The sequence below is a fragment of the Xenopus laevis genome, chromosome 1L (assembly GCF_017654675.1).
Source record: "Xenopus laevis strain J_2021 chromosome 1L, Xenopus_laevis_v10.1, whole genome shotgun sequence".
Lineage (NCBI taxonomy): Eukaryota > Metazoa > Chordata > Amphibia > Anura > Pipidae > Xenopus > Xenopus laevis.
Genome location: NC_054371.1, coordinates 51817139 through 51836711, shown reverse-complemented (window position 1 = coordinate 51836711; position 19573 = coordinate 51817139). Strand labels below are relative to the sequence as shown.

The 19573-nt window shown below is 36.5% G+C and overlaps 1 protein-coding gene across 1 annotated transcript in view; it reads left to right on the top strand.

Annotated features, from left to right (window-relative positions):
- Nucleotides 1–19573, top strand: part of LOC108698938 (polypeptide N-acetylgalactosaminyltransferase-like 6) — a 547280-nt gene that overhangs the window by 455788 nt on the left and 71919 nt on the right. The window lies entirely within an intron of this gene.

Sequence of the window (19573 nt, the reverse complement as noted above, 5' to 3'; positions counted from 1 at the left end):
TAGTAAGCCATGGGAATACTGTTCTTTCTCGGCTGCTACTTGACAAAAGGAAATATGCATGGTATTAATTATTAACAATCTTTTGCATACAGAACTAGGGCACCTTTTTTAACCCTGAAAACTCTGCTGACCTTTGCCTTTAATGCTTCTGTATTTAATTTGTTATATCTTTCCAGTTATGTTCTATTTGAAGGTTTTTGTACTAAAGTGCATCAGATAGCAGCGGCTACATTAAATGTCATGTACCATTTAACAGCCTAGTTATTTATTCTGTCATTCCATTTCTGTGACCTGTATAAATGTTCTCCTGAATTTACCCTCCAACTTGGCAGTTTATGCAAAAGTTTGAACCTTTCTCTCAACCCTGTTCAAAATGTCATTTATCAAACAGGGTAAATTGACTTCATTCAGACATTTATGTCACGCAGAGCTGCATAAATTATAGATTGTTATATTGTTAAATAATGTTTAAAAAGAATCTTTCTACTTGGAATTTCTAAAGGTTATTTTTTCATCCATCCAGTTTATTTCCTAGTCACAATTTTGCAGACTAATTTTAGGTATTTTCAAAGTTATTTTTCATACATCATCATCATTTATTTATATAGTGCCAACAAGATACACAGTGCTTTCTAGAAACAGACATTATTAGCTAAATATTTTTTAATGTATACCATAGCACTTGCTCAGTTGGGTGAAACTTAACACTTGGGTATAGCATGCCCTATTTATCCATTTATCTATACTTTTTAGTATTTTAAATTACTTTGCCTAATGCTTTACCTACCAAAACTATATGAAGAAGGGTGCAGCTATTACTGGTGCTAGTTGAGTAAAGGCTAAAATCAGTCAAATGTAATGCATTGTTTTACAATATTTACAAAAAAAACCTAAAATAAAATAAACTCCATCTCAATAAAATTATGTTCTACTATTCATTTTCAATGAGTTTGCAAAATTTCTGTTTTAAAAGAAAACTCCAATTTTAAAATAGTAATTGTGGCATGTGCAAACACCTTAAAATTACTTTTCTGTGTTAACAAATCCTTCACTTCACTCAAATAAACTTGCAATCTCAAAAATTTATAAATTGATCTGTCCCTTATTGTTACTTGACTAAATACCATACTTAGGGGCACATTTACTAAGGGTCGAATATCGAGGGTTAATTAACCCTCGAAGTAAAATCCTTCGACTTCGAATATAGAAGTCAAAGGATTTACCGCAAATACTTCGATCGAACGATAGAAGGAAATGATTAAATCCTTTGAATCGAACGATTCGAAGGATTTTAATTGATCGAGCAAACGATTATCCTTCGATCAAAAAAAGCTTAGAAAGCTTATGGGGAAGGTCCCCATAGGCTAACATTGTAGCTTGGTAGGTTTAAAGTGCCGAAGTAGGTAGTCAAAGTTTTTTTTAAAGAGACAGTACTTCGACTATCAAATGGTTGAACGATTTTTACTTCGAATCGTTTGAAACGAAGGTCGAAGTAGCCTATTCGATGGTCAAAGTACCCAAAAAAAAAAACTTCGAAATTCTATGTTTTTTTACTTCCAATCCTTCACTCGACCTTAGTAAATGTGCCCCCAAATATCAGGAAATATTACCAGCTTTGATTTAGCTTTCAGTTTGTGTGGTATATTTGTGGGGGAGAGAGCTTCTCCTTTAAAATATCACCCGGACTCCAAATTAGCAGAAACTGGCAAGAAGCCAAGCTTTATTTCATCGATCAGGATAAATGCATGTACAATAATAATGTACAAGTATTGCAAAAACCTGGTGATTTCCAATCTTACCTTTATAGCCAATTGCCCCCCCACCTCAGTCCAATATTGCCCTCCCAGGCCAATATAATAACCAATTATTGTCCAGTGTTTTTGTTTTTCTCATATTTTGTCTAATCTGTATCCATGATTCTTGTTTATACCAATTTATATTCTTTGCAGTTGGATCCTTATGGTTTTGATGTTTAACATTTTCTAGGCTGTCCCAAACTGTGATGAGATGCCAATGTTAGATTAGTTAGATAAGAGATATGTTGGTAACTGATATTTAATTTGGGCTGATTAATACTTTGTACTTTTAAGTTATAAACAACTTATTTTTGGAAACCAACTGTGACTCTGCATACTGCCAGCAATACACAACAATATGACTGAAGTATAGCTAAGTTTTATATAAGTTATAAAGCTTTTATGAAGGCTCTTTAAGCTTCTATTTAGACAATTAATCTACCAGTTAACATAGTTAAGTTAAGTTGCTTCTTGTTTGCACTACATTATCTCCTTATGGAAGTCTCTCTGCACCCTTAGAAAATATTTAATATGACTCAGTTCTTGCTTAAAGGGAAACTGTCATGAGAAAACATGTTTTTTTCAGTTATTAGTGCTGCTCCAGCAGACTTCTGTACTGAAATCCATTTTGCAAAAGAGCAACCCATTTTTTTAAATTTAATTTTAAAATCTGACATGGGGCTAGACATATGGTCAGTTTCCCAGCTGCCCCCAGTCATGTGCTCTGATAAACTTCAGTCACTCTTTACTGCTGTACTGCAGGTTGGAGTGATATCACCCTTCCCTTTCCCCCAGCAGCCTAGCAGAACAATGGGAAGGTAACCAGATAGCAGCTCCCTAATACAAGATAACAGCTGCCTGGTAGATCTAAGAACAGCACTCAATTGTAAAATCCAGGTCCCATTGAGCCATATTCAGTTACATTAAGTAGGAGAAACAACAACCTTCCAGAAAGCAGTTCCATCCTAAAGTGTTGGCTCTTTCTGAAATCACATGACCAGGCAAAATGACCTGAGATGGCTGCCTACACAACAATATTACAACTAAAAAAAATATACTTGCTGGTGCAGGAATTCATTTTAAAGTTGAGAAAAGTATATAGTAAAAGGTAAAATTGTTTATTAGACTCGGGTCTTATTGTGACTTGCTTATAATGTGTAATTTTGTCCCCAAACTACATACTTTGCATTAAAGCAAGAGCAACACCAAAAAATGTTTAAAGTAATAAAAATATCATGTAGTGTTGCTCTGCACTGGTAAAACTGCTGTGTTTGCTTCAGAAACACTACTATAGTTCATATAAACAAGCTGCTGTGTAGTATAAACAAAAGTAGTGTTTCTGAAGCAAATACACCAGTTTTACCAGTGCAGGACAACGCTGCATTATAGTTTTATTACTTTAAAACACTTTGATTTTTTTAAAGTTACTTTTCCTTTAACCAGTTGGAATATATACACTGTGCAAAAACACAAACGTTAAGATTTGCATTCTGTTTTTCTTCTTCTCTTCTGTTTTTTTCTTGTGGTTCACCTTTAAGATAAATTTTAGTATGTTATAGAAAGGTCACTTCTAAGCAAGTAACTTTTCAACTGGTCTTCATTATTTATTCTATATAGTTTGTATAATGATTTGCCTTCTTCTTCTGACTCTTCTCAGCTTTTACAAAGGGGTCACTGACCCCATCTAAAAACAAATGCGCTGTAAGGCTAAACATGAATTGTTATTGCTTCTTTTTATTACTCATATGTATATTCAGGCCCACTCCTATTCATATTCCAGTCTCTTATTCAAATCCGTGCATGATTGCTAGGGTAATTTGGACCCTAGCAACCAGATTGCTGAAAGTGCAAACTGGAGAGCTGCTGAATAAAAAGCTCAACAATCACAAATAATAAAAAATGATACCCGATTGCAAATTGCCTCAGAGTATCAATTTCTGCATCATACTAAAATAAACTCAAAGGTAAACAATCCATTTAAAGTGTATTTCATTGTCATTGATTGGCATCATATACCATAATCATAATTAAGTTGGTTGTATGTAGTGATGGGTGAATGAGTGTACAGTTTAGATTCTCCAAAAATTTTGTGAATTTACCACGAAATTCACAAAATGGCGAAAAAATTAGCAAAATGCATTGAAGTCAATGGGCGGCAAAATAATTTTGACACGAGCGAGAATTTTTATAGACGCGCCTATTTGGTCCAAATGCATTAAAGTCAATGGGTGTCTGAGTAAATTTAATGTTCTTAAATTTTTATGCACGAGACAATTTTGACACGCATCTAATTTTTTTTTTGATGCGGTGGATATTTCACCGCCGAAATGTCGTCGCAGTTTAGCAAATTAAGTCACTTGCCGCTAAACGAGGAACTTCACAGTGAATTTGTTTCTGCCGGATTTATTCGCCCATCATGAATAGTTGTATGAATATTAATTGTCAAAGGACCTGGTGGATTTTGAAGTCCACGGATTTAGTACCAATTGTACCCAGACAATTAAAAAGAAATTGGAGCTGTTAAATTGTCACTGTATTACAAAAGGTTAGAATTACATTTTAAAAGTGTTAAGCAAGGAAGCAAAAGTAGTGCTAGGTTTGAAAGTACTGCACAGGCTAATGCATTTCTGTAATTGTTGCTATTGTACTGAATACTTTCTCCCTCTCATTAGCAAAACAAAGAAATTCATTGTTTATCTGAGGAGAAAAATAGATGGAGACTGTATATTATATTGTAAGATCAAAGCCATTCACCTCAGCCACCAAGTGAAATTGCTTTTCCCCCCTTACATTGTACAGCGACATCCTAAATTTTCTCATTTCATACTGAAATAAGAAATATTCACACCTTTGCTTGTAACTAGTAATTGCTTGTTGCACATCACTGACCATTTCTTGAGGATGTTGCTGCGAATGCATTTGGCAATTCATCAAATCAAATCCATGACCAGAAATATTCAGCCAAAAGTGAAATCCTTCAGGAAAACCACAGGTTGCCTGATTTACACAGTGAAATCTCTCTGTTAACATCTTCATAGCTTGGAATTTGCATACTTGCTTTTGCAATGTTCTGCAAATGTGTTTTTCTGAAAGTTTAATCCTAATTGCAGTGCGCAGAAAGTTTCCCAGCCTTGATTACACAAGCTGATATTGTGCAGCATTTCCCACCCAAAAGGTAGAATACAAATCCAGATTGACAGGCCAGTTCAGCAGATGTTTGGATAATAAACTGGTCCTGAACAGCACGGGTAGACCAGAACAGTGAAGCCAAGCAATGTTACCATACACACAGAGACCAAAAATAGACAGTTGCTCCTGCTTATATTATGTATGGAGTATTCTGGTGCTGGCCATGATCAGCTGGGAACAAGGACAATAAGGAAATTATTCTGGGAGGTAGAGATTACAGTTATCAGGCGGCACAAGAGTAACTGAGGAGTAACCAAACTAAAACTGTCCGAACATATTGTATAGGATATAAGTATAGGATATTTTATCCAGATACCAGTTATCTAAAAAGCTCTAAATTATGAGACTCCATCTTTAGTGATGGGCGAATTTATTCGCCAGGCGCAAATTCACGGCGAATTTGCGCGTTTCGCTGCCAGCGAATAAATTCTCGAAACGCCCGCGAAAATTCGCTGCCGGCGCCGTTTCGCGAATTTTTCGCCGTTTCGCAAATTTCGCACGAAATTCGCGAATTTTTCAGCGAAGCGAAACGGCACAAATTCGCCCATCACTATCCATCTTAATCAAATAATTTAATTTTTTTAAAAATGATTTCCCATTTCTCTGTTAGTAATAAACCAGTACATTGTACTTGACAGCAGCTAATATATAATTAATCCTTATTGGAAGCAGAACAATCCTACTGGATTCAATTCATGTTTAAAAAGATTTCTTAAACTTAAGGTATGAGGATCCAAATTACGGAAAGATCCCTTATCCAGAAAATGCCAGGCCCCATGCATTCTGGAGAACTGGTCCCATACTTGTAAGTATTTTTTAAAATGAGCTTACAATTGTTTTGGAGGATGCCTTATATGCTAGTAGCATAGAATGTAATTCCAACATGTGGGTGCTACGAAGACTTAAGCTGCAAAGTGAATGTCAATTGATTGGGTGGGATAAGGTATTAGGAACATGGGTCAACAGTAAATATCGGACAAATGGTATACATTTGGAGGATGGTTAATTATCTGAAACTTGGTCTTTGATAGATGACTGAGTAACTGAACTAACTGAGAAACTGGAACCGTCTCATGAACTATTGTCAACTCTAGTATAGGGCAGCTGGATCTGGGCCACTTAAGCTGTGCGATGAAGTAATTGTAACAGGGAAATAAGGCACAAGGAAGCTGTGTGATACATCCTGGAGGCTGCATGATGGGTAATTAGTAAGCTCTTTAACTGAATCTTAGCAAGCTGTGTCATAGGGCAGTGGAAACAATTATATATAAAAAGCCCTTGCATGTGGTTACAAAGAGGTATCTAAAATAAAAGTTGCTGAATCTCAAGCCTAACTTCAATCAAAGATAATGGGGCAAATTTACTATGCGGCAAAAATTCGCCAGCGACGGCATCGCAGGCAGCGCAACCCCTTCGCCAGGCGGAAATTCGATCAGACAACGCTAATTCACTAACATGCGAAGTTGCGTCAAGGGCGCTGAATGCTGGCGAAGTTTCTCTAGCATTAATTCGGCAAGCAGAGCCAAGTTGCGCTAGCGTTGGCTAATTTGCATACGGTGGGAAGTTAACGTTGAATGGATATATATGTTGAAGCAAATACATTAGACTACACAAGCCCAGGGAAGCCTAATAAAATAAAATAGAGTTGTTATAATGCCCTACACATGAGCCCAGTGTATAGTTTATGTTAGGAAATGTAGGGGGGAAGCGGGTACAAAATGTATGCTCTTTTGCAGCCTATCACCCTGAAAAAAGGAAAAGATGGCAGCGTTTTTTGGGACTTCGTCTGGTCTGAGGTGGCGAAGTCAAGTCTGGCACAAGAGGTAACGTTCAGTAAAATCCGCATCTTAGTGAATTTGCGCAGCTACATCCTTTTGCCAGAGTGCAACTTCGCCTGGCGAATGAGCGCCAGCATCAATGTCTTTCGTTAGTGAATGAGTGCGAATTTTAGCCAGCGTTAGTCACTTCGCCCTTTAGTAAATTTGCCCCAATGAATTATTTTTATAAAACAACTATACATTTTTTTTTTTTCAATTAAACGTTGAATGCTATGGTTTGTCTTTCAGCTGTTTACAAAGATTCAGTTACTACTTTAAAAATTGTGACATCTCCTCTATGTATGTTAATTTTCTGGACAGATTTCCTGCAGGTATCCCAGGAGCCAGGCAATGTTCCAGATCTGCCTATTTGTTTGAAAATAGAATCTTGTATTCAAATAGCATTTCAATTTCAAACATCTTTGTAAAATACCCAAAGGCATGTTAGCGAGGGTAGTTTTTCATATTATGAAATTAGATGTATATTGAATGTTATTACATTTGCAGAATTTGACACGCCAGCTTCATAACTTACCTTACCCTTGTGAGTAGATTAGAGATTGGCAACTTTACCATGTCCAGCTTCATTCCACTAGTCCGACTTTTGTATCTATTTTTTGTTAATAATTAGATTCACTCATAAAAATATGACAGTGCCTCTTGGGTTTGGGGAAATGTTTTTGAATGCATTGAAAATATAAAAGGCAGGCAAGCTGAATTTGACCTTGGATTATTTTGTCAAATTTTTTGTTATTGCATTCATGCTTGAGCAATAATAACATAAAAGTGTAAAGATCTTGTTGGGATAATTTAGTAGTCAGCAATTGCTCATTTAGATTATTTAAATGCATATCATCATAAAGCCTTCATTAATACTACATTAATAGACAATATTTAGTGATGGGCAAATTTTTAGCAGTTTTGCGAATTCTCTCTGGAAATTCGCAAATTTTTCGGCAAATCGAAACGCCCCACAATATTGTATGAGTGCATGTATTGGATTCTGTGCAACACGTTTATTTCTGCATGTTTAATTATACAAGTGAGTAGAAAAGAGCTATACTCACTTTTAGCTGTCTATTCTCCATAGACTCCAAGAGAAAGATACATAGAATAGCTTTTCAAATGGTTGCCTACAGGGTATGCCTTAGCATAGGCACTTGCTGTACAGATAATAGGGGAAAATTAGGGGAAGAAGAAGAGGAAATTAGGGGAAAAAATATTGCACATGGTAGATACCTCCGAACAGTAAATAAGTAGTATTTTCACTTTTCATATGTTTCCCAATTAGTTTGTTATATCCTGAAACTTTTACTTTACCCAACAATTTTTAATGCTGCAAAACACTCATCACACCCCCACTAAACCCAAGCAAGAAGCATAAAAAAGCTAGAGAAGAACACATAAATATAACTATCGCTAAATATGCTAATTTTGATTCCAAACACATCTGTTTACCTTCCGTTCTGTCCCTGACATGCTAAGTTCATGGTAAATCAGAAGAAGAACAAGCTGGGAAATGATAACCTCAGTAAACACAAAACAATATGATGCCAATGCATTTATTTATGTTATGTGACTGAACACACAACCCTCACAATGAGAGCTATGCCACATAATCTCAAAGATCGGTAAACATAAAATAAGAGGTTAGTACGCACACACTATAGATAAATACCCAGAGAAATTTTTTTTGATCTTAATAATTAATTACTAACACTATCTAACAAGATTTTAAATAACATGATAAAGATAAAGAGCCATTTGAGCTTCAGGAACAAAATATTGATGCATTTTCCTTCTGTTTAATTTACATTTACATTATTACATCACATTATTTTCATATCAGTATTGTTACAACACTTGAGTACTAGCCCTTGAACCTAAACCGTTCCTAAAACACTATACAAAAAGATCCAGATGCAGATTGTTTAACTCATTTTTATTATGCATGCCCTTTTTACCAGAAAAGTATACAATGCTTAAAAAGTGCCAGTCAGGGAATGAAGAAGATTAGAAAAAAAAACAGAAAACCACTCAATAAATACAATATTAAACACACAGAACATACTTTAATAGTGCATTATGGTTCAACACAGGGCACATTTTGCACTATAACACCATTCACTAGAATGAAATTATCCAGTGTGTCAGGATATATCTGTGGACAAAACTGCACCATTAAAGACTGCTCAGCTTGTATATGACAGAAATAGTAGTGATGGGCGAATTTGCGCCGTTTCGGTTCGCCGAAAAAGTTGTGAATTCACAAAATTTGCAAAACGGCAAAAAAATCGTGAAATGCCGCCGGCATCTCGTTTTTGATGCCGGCATCTGTTTTTTTGGATGCTGGCGAATTTTCGCCATCTAATTTTCTCGGCCGTTTCGCTAATTTATTCGCCTGCGACAAATCGTGCAGATTTGCTGCAAATTCGCACCTGGAGAATAAATTCGCCCATCACTAATAAATAGAAGAACTCACTTACACTAATAACCCTGTGGTTTGCGAATAGGAGGTCCATGTGATACAAAAAATCCTTGTAAATAGTAAAGTTATGATAAAAGGGCAAAGCCCAGACCCAGTAAATCAGAAGTAAAGCAGGTAATCAGAAATTTCAAACTTGCAAAGGCTAGAATGATTTTTCTATCTAAACAATGTGCCTCCACCTTGATTTCTCAGTGATTCCCTGCACCTAGCTCGACCTGTTTGTGCCCAGTATAGCAAATTAGGACATCTTCCATGATTTAGTCTACAGATAGGGGCCCATTTACTTAGCTCGAGTGAAGGAATAGAATAAAAAAAACTTCGAATTTCGAATGATTTTTTTGGCTACTTCGACCTTCGACTACGACTTTGAATCGAACGATTCAAACTAAAAATCGTTCAACTATTCTACCATTCAATAGTCGAAGTACTGTCTCTTTAAAAAAAAACTTTGACCCCCTAGTTCGCCACATAAAACCTACCGAAGTCAATGTTAGCCTATGGGGAAGGTCCCCATAAGTTTTGTAAGTATTTTTTGGTCGAAGAAAAATCGTTTGATCGATGAATTAAAATGCGATATTCGAAGTCGAAGGATTTCAATTCGGCAGTCGAATATCGAGGGTTAATTAACCCTCGATATTCGACCATAAGTAAATTTGCCCCATAATGTAAGCTGTACGAGGTAAGGACCTCTTTCCTACAGTACCTTTTAGGAAAAAAACATAAAAATAAAATGGACACAGAGATACTTTAATGATGGCATTGAACAATACAGATTTACATCTATTAAACAGATGGTAGTGACTGGATAAATGTATTTGAATTAAGAGAAAAGGTGGCTGGGCATGAGGAAGGAGCAGGGACATCAATTTGGGTTCTGGGATCACTTCCAGCAAATCAATTTTTCAGCCCTCCCAACGTTAAAATTGCAGATAATGTTTCAAAATCTGGGGTATATAACTTACAACTTCTGGGTTATATAAAAAGGGCAAAAAAAAAACGACATCTTGTAAGAAAAACCATGACAAAACACGTGACTTAGTTTGACATATTTTTATTTATTCTTGAGTGCTAACTCATTTAAGAAAATGTCACACACTAGTGAAAATTACATTGTTCCTTTTTTCACTGCTCTTTTTCTCTGCTCTGCTCTTGGCCTCAATATTCCTCTATATTCTTTGCTTATTATGAACCATTTCAATAACCCATGAACATACTGTATACAGATACAGTAGATATGGAAACTTAGGACAACCATTTTGTGCCAATGTGCAACTTGTGAACTGGCCCTTTAAACTGAAGGAGACCCATCATGTTTGTCCTTAGTTCATAAAGTCTATAAATAATGAACAACCCATTTCTTAGCCAAGTCAGTGGTAACCCCACCCCCTTCTTTTTAAATAAAATGTTATATTATTGAGTCTATAATTTGAAAATGTAAGCTTTTTTCCAAACCTGTAATTCCTGTACCGATGCTTTAATTCTAAATGGCATTAGAAATTATAATGTGTTAGATATCTGAGACATTTCAAATGCTTACAAACTTAAAACTGCTACTGTTCTGTCTAATCTTCCATACCGGCAGACTTCACTGATCTGAACATCTGAAAAAATCTCTTAATTGGAAAGACAGGATGGGAGTGTACCAGAATTAAACATGGATTAACTTTACATCTGAATTATTTTAATTCATTTTGAAATACAAAGCTAAGCACAATGTAACCAGTGGAGAATAAATCAGCTTTATGTTATTCTACTCACTTCATCTGCTGCTTCTTCAGCTGAAGAAGAGAAACAGCAGAGCATCTGGATTTAATTCGGTGTTATATGCAAATAATAGCAAAAATATAAAAGGACAAGTTCTTGTGCCATTTAGCATTTGCTGGGTTAAACTAAGATATCCAAGTAGATGTAGTTCAAGATAACAAAGGTTGGCGTTAATTATCCAAATCAAGTTCATAATCATAGGGAATATCATTTTGGTAAATTGCATGAAATTTGGTGATTCATGCGTGACTGTAGATGCAGAAGTCTCAGCTCAATACATTCTATGAATAACCCCTAAGTTCATCAGGTATGACTGTTCTGAAAATCTCTACAAGCTAATTAAGAAAATTATTCTTGACCACAAAGTGGACCTTTGAAAGCACCCTGAGTCACCCTTAATTTAATCATAATTTCACATGCCCTTGTTGGTAGTTATCCAACTCAGCTAGCAATGGAGCAATCACTAATTGACAGATTTAATCTCTTTATAACAACCAGTAGCAATATCGAGAACAGAAGGTCGTTTAGGATGATCAATATTCTGTAGTCCTTGTGCATTTTCTACAGTCTTGCCTGTTCCCCTAATACCTGCTTTATCCTTAGTCCCTGCATCAAGTCTTTAGGCCAGGTTGCTGCATGGTCAAGTGTTCATTATGGGGCAGATTTATCAAGGGTCGAATTTCGAAGTTGAAAATACTTCGAAATTCGACCATCAAATTTAAATACTTCGAATTCGAATATCAAATTCGATGTTTTTTCAGCAAATTTGGCGATCGATCAAATTAAAATTGTTCGAACGATTCGAAGGATTTCAGCAATCGATCGAAGGATTTTGATTCGATGTGTAAAGACTTGGAAAAAGTTTGTAGAAGGTCCCCCATAGGCTAACATAGCAATTCGGCAGGTTTAATTTGGCGAAGTATTGAAGTCAAAGTTTTTTTAAAGAGACAGTACTTCGATTATCGAATGGTCCAATATTCAAACTATTCTTACTTCGAATCGAATTCGAAGAAAATTCGAAGTCGTAGGGCAGATTTATCAAGGGTCAAATTTAAAAGTAGAAAAAACTTCGAAATTCGACCATTGAATAGAATCCTCCGACATTTGAATTTGAAGTCGGAGGATTTTATACATCGTACGATCGTATTCCAATCGTAGTATGATCGTTCGATCGTACTCCGAACGTACTTCTAATATAACGATTCTAAAGATTTTATTGTACGATTTTCCCAAAAAAAACTTAGCAAAACACACAGGAGGTCCCCCATAGGCTAAACAGCAATTCGGCAGGTTTAAGTTGGCAAAGTATTGAAGTAGAAGTTTTTTTTAAAGAGACAGTACTTCGATTATCAAATGGTCGAATAGTCAAACAATTTTTACTTTGAATCGAAGTCGAAGTAAATTCAAAGTCATAGTATCCTATTTGATGGTCGAAGTATCCAAAAAATTACTTTGAAATTCGAATTTTTTTACTTCGAAAATTCCCTCAAATTCACTTCGACCCTTGATAAATCTGCCTCGTAGTATCCTATTCGATGGTCGAAGTATCCAAAAAATTACTTTGAATTTCGAATTTTTTTTCTTCGAAATTCCCTTGAATTCACTTCGACCCTTGATAAATCTGCCCCTATATGATCAGTGATAAGTTCACAGAAGAGACGCAGCAATAGAAGAACTTTTAAATTATTTTAATGGAACAGAGAGGAACTGTATGTGTGAAACAGTCATTATAGAGTCATCTCAGAAAGAAGGAACAACATCATAGCACACAAACTAGGAAGGACAGTGTGAGGTCTCACCTTCCAAATACTTTTTTCAGTTCAGTTGTTTTCAAAAATAAAGACTTTTTTCAATTGTTCTTTTATAATTTTTACAGTTTAAACATTGAAAGTTTAAAGCTGAATGTTCCTGTCTCTGTTGTCAATCTGGCAGCTCAGTAATTTTTAGGATTCCCACGTGCTTGTAACTAATTTGGATGCAGTTTAGTGGCATGCCACTAATCCAAGCCTGGTTTTGCTCATCCAGCATGACAATAGGCTTAATTTGTGAATCTGATTGCAGCATGCAAAGTGCAAAATTTTCATAGGGAACAGCAGGATCACATTTGGGCCTTACTGCCTGTCCAATGGCAATTGGTAAGGACAGGGCTGTGCTGTACATCTGGGGCTCAGTGCATGACCCCTTAAATAACCCCTAATATCTTTATATTGTATTATAACCAATCAGTTTGTTGCCTCTGAGAATACAAAATCATCCTTTGTGTAAGTTGAAAAGTAAAATTGTTTTGTATAGTGTATGAGTGTTCACACAATTGCTCTCATATGCTCTCACCATTGCCAGACTGACAAACAGGACTGCTGGGCTACAGGGCATCGCTTTAATTAATTTTTAATGTGAAAATGGTTTTGTTTTCAGGCAGAAGCTGTCAATGTCTGTTTACACAGTGTTGTACTCCAGATAAATATTTATTAGATGACCCACATGATTTCAATAATTGAAAGAGACTGAACCTTTCAATTTGCCTTGTGCTACTCTAGTAAATAATGGCCTCACCTACTTTAATCACTATAATCACAATGCTTAAAGCATATGTTAAAAAATGCACTTTCAATTTAGGTTTTTGAAATACATTAATGGGAATTTTTTTTACAGTGTAAGAATTTTAAAGTTGCGCCAACCAGTTTTTACCAGTTATGGAGGATATTGCTCCTTAAAATCTGGGCCTCTGAAAATGTGTCTGCAGGGGATCAGTGTGGTCATCACAGGTGAAATTCTGGCTAAGCTTAAAGCAATAGATTGCATTGTGAAAACGTTCTCTTCATTGATCAATTTCTAACTCTGGCTGGCGGCCAGAGATAAATACTGTGACGAATTTCCCTGGATGAATGCTCTCAACATCATGTCTGCGCTGGCATCTGCTTAAATGACTGCAGTGATGGGGTGCTGCCAAATATTCAACTTTTTACACCAGTTAAAAACCTTGACAAATATGTCAATCTACCTTTGGGCATATATATATATATATATATATATATATATATATATATATATATATATATATATATATATATATATATATATGGGAGATTCCATAATGCTAATCTTCCTCGATGATTAGCATTATCTGCTCAAAAATTAAAGCTTAATTAGTTTGTAGTTGAGCTCATAAGTTGTTACTGGCAGTAATATCCTGAACTGCTATGACACTTCATATATAGGCTAGCCAACTAGTTGCAATTTTTGAAATGCTGTGTTTTTTCTATACAGTGTATATACCTCTACATTGCTGAATGGTGTTATTTCTCTCATAAGCTAACCATCATTAAATGTTTGCTTAGTTTTCCTCATAAAATAGTTCCTAGCATAACTGAACAGCTGTGTTTTCATCATAAATATGCCATGATTTGCTGAACTATGTTATTTCTTTTATTTTATTATTTCTTTTATTTTATTATTTTATTTCCTCAAAAATAGCTGAATTGAAATGTTTTTGCCCCTTTTTCAATTCTTCTACATTGCTGAACTGTTTTGTTTTGTTCATATTCCAGCAACAGGCAAATGTTGAAATACTGTATGTCGCTCTGCTCAGAAGATAGTTACTTTTATTGCTAAACTGCTACGATTGCTAGTGCAGAGAGCTCAACTTCACTCTCTGCACTAGTAGAGCCAAAATTGTGAATTAAAAAATTGAATTGAACTGAATTGGATTTTCAGCTCTGTCACGATTTTTATGATGAAGTTTTTATTTCTAAATTACACTGTTTACACTGCAAATAATTCTATTCACTCTATATATGTATCTATACACTCTATTCTATTCACTCACAACAATATAAAATGTCATTCCTGAACCAGCAAGTGTATTTCTTTTAGTTGTAATATTGGTGTGTAGGCGCCATCTCAGGTCATGCCTGGTCATGTGCTTTCAGAAAGAGCCAGCTCTTTAGGATGGAACTGCTTTCTGGTAGGCTGTTGTTTCTCCTACTCAATGTAACTGAATGTGTCACAGTGGGACATGAATTTTACCATTGAGTGCTGTTCTTACATCTACCAGGCAGTTGTTATCTTGTGTTAGGGAGCTGCTATATGGTTACCTTCCCATTGTTCTTTTGTTTGGCTGCCAGGGGGGCGGGAGGGGGTGATATCACTCAAACTTGCAGTAAAGAGTGACTGAAGTTTATCAGAGCTTATGAATGGGGGCAGTTGGGAAACTGACAATATGTCTAGCCCCATGTCAGATTTCAAAATTAAATATAAAAAAATCTGTTTGCTCTTTTGAGAAACTGATTTCAGTGCAGAAGTCTGCTGGAGCAGCACTATTAACTGATGTGTTTTGAACCATGACAGTATCCCTTTAAAGTTACCAGAAGCAGCTTTTTGTTATCCTTGGTAACTTGCAACTGCTGCCAACTGCGGTGACAGCACCTCATGGCAGCAGCACCACTACCAGTTAGAATAGCAACTGACATTGCCTATCTGTTGTTCGAAGTCGTAGTCGAAGGTCAAAGTAGTCAATTCGATTAACAGATAGTGACTAATTAGCTGGATGGGAACTCCAGCCAAAGCCCTGATAGCTTTCAGCTGAGGCACATATTAAGCTTATTAACATGCAGACTTCCCAGTGAAATTAATGTTTCAAACACACAGTGGATACTGAGAAATCAAACTCACCGGATTCAGGTACCACACTGCTTTAGCAGAAGGATTAACCAGCCAGTACTTAAAGTACCTTGTGTAACAAGAGCCAATACTGCATTTTGCACAGAGGACGCCAGCTCACAACATAAGCCTTCAGATAATACAAGAAGTCAGAGGAACATAGGCACCTTACCAGATAGCTTAGGCTTGTCAGCAGGAATCTCCAGACAGGTGGAACACTGCTTAAAGGAAACCTGTCACGATTGAGTTAACACTAGGAAGGCAATAAAACTGTTAAAACAAACCACATGCCTCAATTTATTCAACTCAAATCTCACTAAATCTCAATTTATAACTACTTTTGAAAATGTCCACAAGATACTGACTGAAGCCCTGACTTTCTGAAAGTCAGGAGAGCAAGGCATCATGGGTAGAATCAGCCCTGCACACTCCTCTCGTGATATCTCCAGTTTCTGCAGTTGTCAGGGGCTGGAGGACTACAGCTCGTGAATTTGTATAGGAGTTCAAAAGCACAGACAGAATGGGGAAGCACATCGGTAAAGTTTATCAGCACGGAGGAGGGAGAAGGGAGGGGGTGTCAGATAAGGAGCTCCGTTTGCCGGCATTACAGAGCAGAAGTAGCAGCTAAAGTTTAACTATAGTCCTGCTGCTTTCTGCTCTAAGCACAGATAGTACTGGGAAGCACAACATCGGTAAAGTTTATCAGCACGGAGGAGGAAGAAGGGAGGGGGTGTCATATGTCAAGTAAGGAGCTCCGTTTGCCGGTATTAGCAGAAGTAGCGCTAAAGTTTAACCATAATGCTGCTGCTTTCTGCTCTTCATGTAAACAATTAGTCTACTCTTGACAAGCAAAAGTATTGAGTTACTCTACCCTTCACACACACTTTCCTGATTTTTATATTTAACCCTAAATCCCAGCAGTGTCTTTATTTATTATTTATTTATTTTATTATGTATTTATTTATTTATTTTATTAGGCACATTTTTATTTTGGGGTTGACTAAGCTAATGGGGGCTCATTAATAAACACTGGGCAAATGTGCACCTGGGCAGTAGCCCATAGCAACCAATCGGTGACTGGCTTTTTACAGGCAGCTGCAGGTTGAACTTTGAAAGCAAACATTTAATTGGCTATTGTCCAGGTGCAGATTTTCCCAGTGTTTATGAATGAGCCCTAAGAACTGCACAGTTTTAGCAGGTTTTAGCGTTTATGAGATTTTTTAGTAAAAGCCCACACAATCTAAATAGAACAATGTGTTTCAAACAATCCTAATAGAATATCAAGTCCTGGTGTGACATGAGTGGTACAGAGCCAGTCTATCACAGAGTATACTCTATCACTAAGCATCCATGAGATTTGGCAGTTTGGCACAATCCACACACAGAAAACAAAGGGGTCCTGTTTCAACATGGCAGCGCCTATGAAGCACTTTTTACATGTAGGAGATTTTCTAATCCGTTTCAGATATAGACAAAAACAGCTGACTAAAGGGTTAAACTAAGGAGGGAAAAGATATATATTACTTATGTCTCAAGGTGACAGGTCCTCTTTAAGAGCAGACTCATAAGAAAGGAAGGAGGTGCCATACTGCTTGAGCAGTGCAACCTCTAGCCATTTCTGGAGGTGCCTTAGTAACATGAGCCAATATAACTTCTGTGTCTGCACAGAAGATGGCAGGTTTACCCATACAAAGCTTAAAATATTAAACAGCAATAGCAACGGGGCCGAAAAGCACACCTGCACCTTATCAGATAGTGACTAATTAGCTGGATGGAAACTCCAGCCAAAGCCCTGATAGCTCTTAGCTGAGGGACATAATTAGTTAATTAGCATGCAGACTTCCCAGTGCACTGGGCATTTTAAAAAACACAGTGGATACTGAAGAATCATACTCACCAGGCTGTTTTAACTAGCCCATATGCATACCCATGGCTCACAGGTAACAATGTGGGAAGCCCACACCTGTGTCTGTTCCCAAAAAGCACTAGATTGAATCTTGTGCCTCGCTGGGAATATAGCAGGGGGCTATTTTAGCACAGAGCTAGGACCATGGGTATGCCCACACCTGCACTTCTTCCCAATATGCAATAATTTACAGATAATGCGTCTTGAGGCATCAGATAAATTCTTCTCCATTACCTGGGAATCATCCCTCTGTGTCCACACAGATGTAAAAAATAAACAAAAACTGTGTTTGATTTCTCTCAAAATTCACCAAAAAATAAAAAAGAGTGAGGAGGGAGATCCTACCTCCCTGTCCAGTAGGACAAAAAATAACTGTGGTGAGGAGGAAGTCATGTGGTCTTATAGTTCATGATTAATTTTGATTGGCTATGTTATAGGTCCTACCTCCAGGTCTGGGAGGGGCAATGTCCATGCATATTGACATGGAGGGACGTAGAAGAAATCAAGCCTACACCAGATACAAAACACAATACAGTAAATTCTTATCTTTTTTTATCTTTCTGTTCAGGCCCTCTCCTATTCATCCTCCAGTATTTTAGTTACTATGTAATTTGCACCCTAATAATTAGATAACTATTGAAAGTCTAAACTGGAGAGCTGCTGAACAAACAAACTAAATCATTTAAAAAAAAAAAAAACACAAAAGAGAAACAAATTGCAAACTCCCTCAGAAATAATAGAAAACTCCCACAAAAATAGCTAATTTAAAGGTTACATAACATTTATGTTGGCAAACTAGACAGTATGTTCTAGATATAAACTGTATAATTATAATCTAAAAGATAAGAAAAAATGTAAATGTATACCAAAATTAAAACATGTAAAAAAAAATAAGGTATTTATAGTCAAGCATCAGCGTTCATTTCTTATATTAGTTTAAAATGCCAAGTAGCAGAGGTGGGTGGGCACATCTAATAGAAAGGACTCCACACATGGCTGTTCCCAAATCGATTTATGCAAATCATTATTTACTTTTCTTTAATATAGATTATAAAAACCGAACAAGCTTAAAAATGTTATCCTGCAAATTATGGCTTTTCCAGATAATTTATCATTGCAAGAAACATCTGCCCTTCCACAATAAAATGTATATTTTACAGCAAGAAACAGATATTTCCTTTCTGCCACTTTACCGACTGGAAACATGGTGCAGATCTACATACCAGCAAGGTGCTTAAATTTGCCATCTGTCCAGCTTTAGAGGTCTATAGTGCCATTGCACATTAAAATTGCTACATGCTGACAAAAGAAAATGAGTCAGAGAAATGGCTTAAAGCCTTTTGACGTTCTGTAAGGCTGCCAGACTTGTTGTCCTTTCTTGTCATTTCTGTACTCTCCTCTGTCAATTTTATTCCAAATAATATTGCAAAATTGACAGTGAGTGTCAGTGAGATCAGTGCGTAATCAAAATCTGATTGCCATGTCTGTGCCTTTGTCATTTAAAGCTGAGCCAAGGTAGCACAGGAGTGCACAGCAGTCTCTGTTCCGGTGAGCAGCTAACGCTAAGCCACTGGAACGGAATATATTATTTTCTGCCCTACTAGTTTATTGATCATGTGCTTGGCTGTTGCAAGAACTGGTACAGCTGTAAAATTAACAGCTATAAGAAAAGAACAAAGAATATGGGCTGAATGGTAGGGCTGAAGCTATTACACTTACTGCATCTTACAATAAGTCATTCAGGGCAGTTTTAGTTGAAATTATATTGACCAAGGCAGTGTCACAGAAGCCAGTCGTTCATACCCAAACCTGCTCCTCCTAACCTTACCTCTGGATGTGAAAGGCCAAAGCTTTATTAATAAAATGATCAGATAAACCAGAAAATGACAGTCTTAACAGTATGATATCTAGGAGCCTATAGGGTTATCAGCCCCTATGGATGTAAATCCATTAG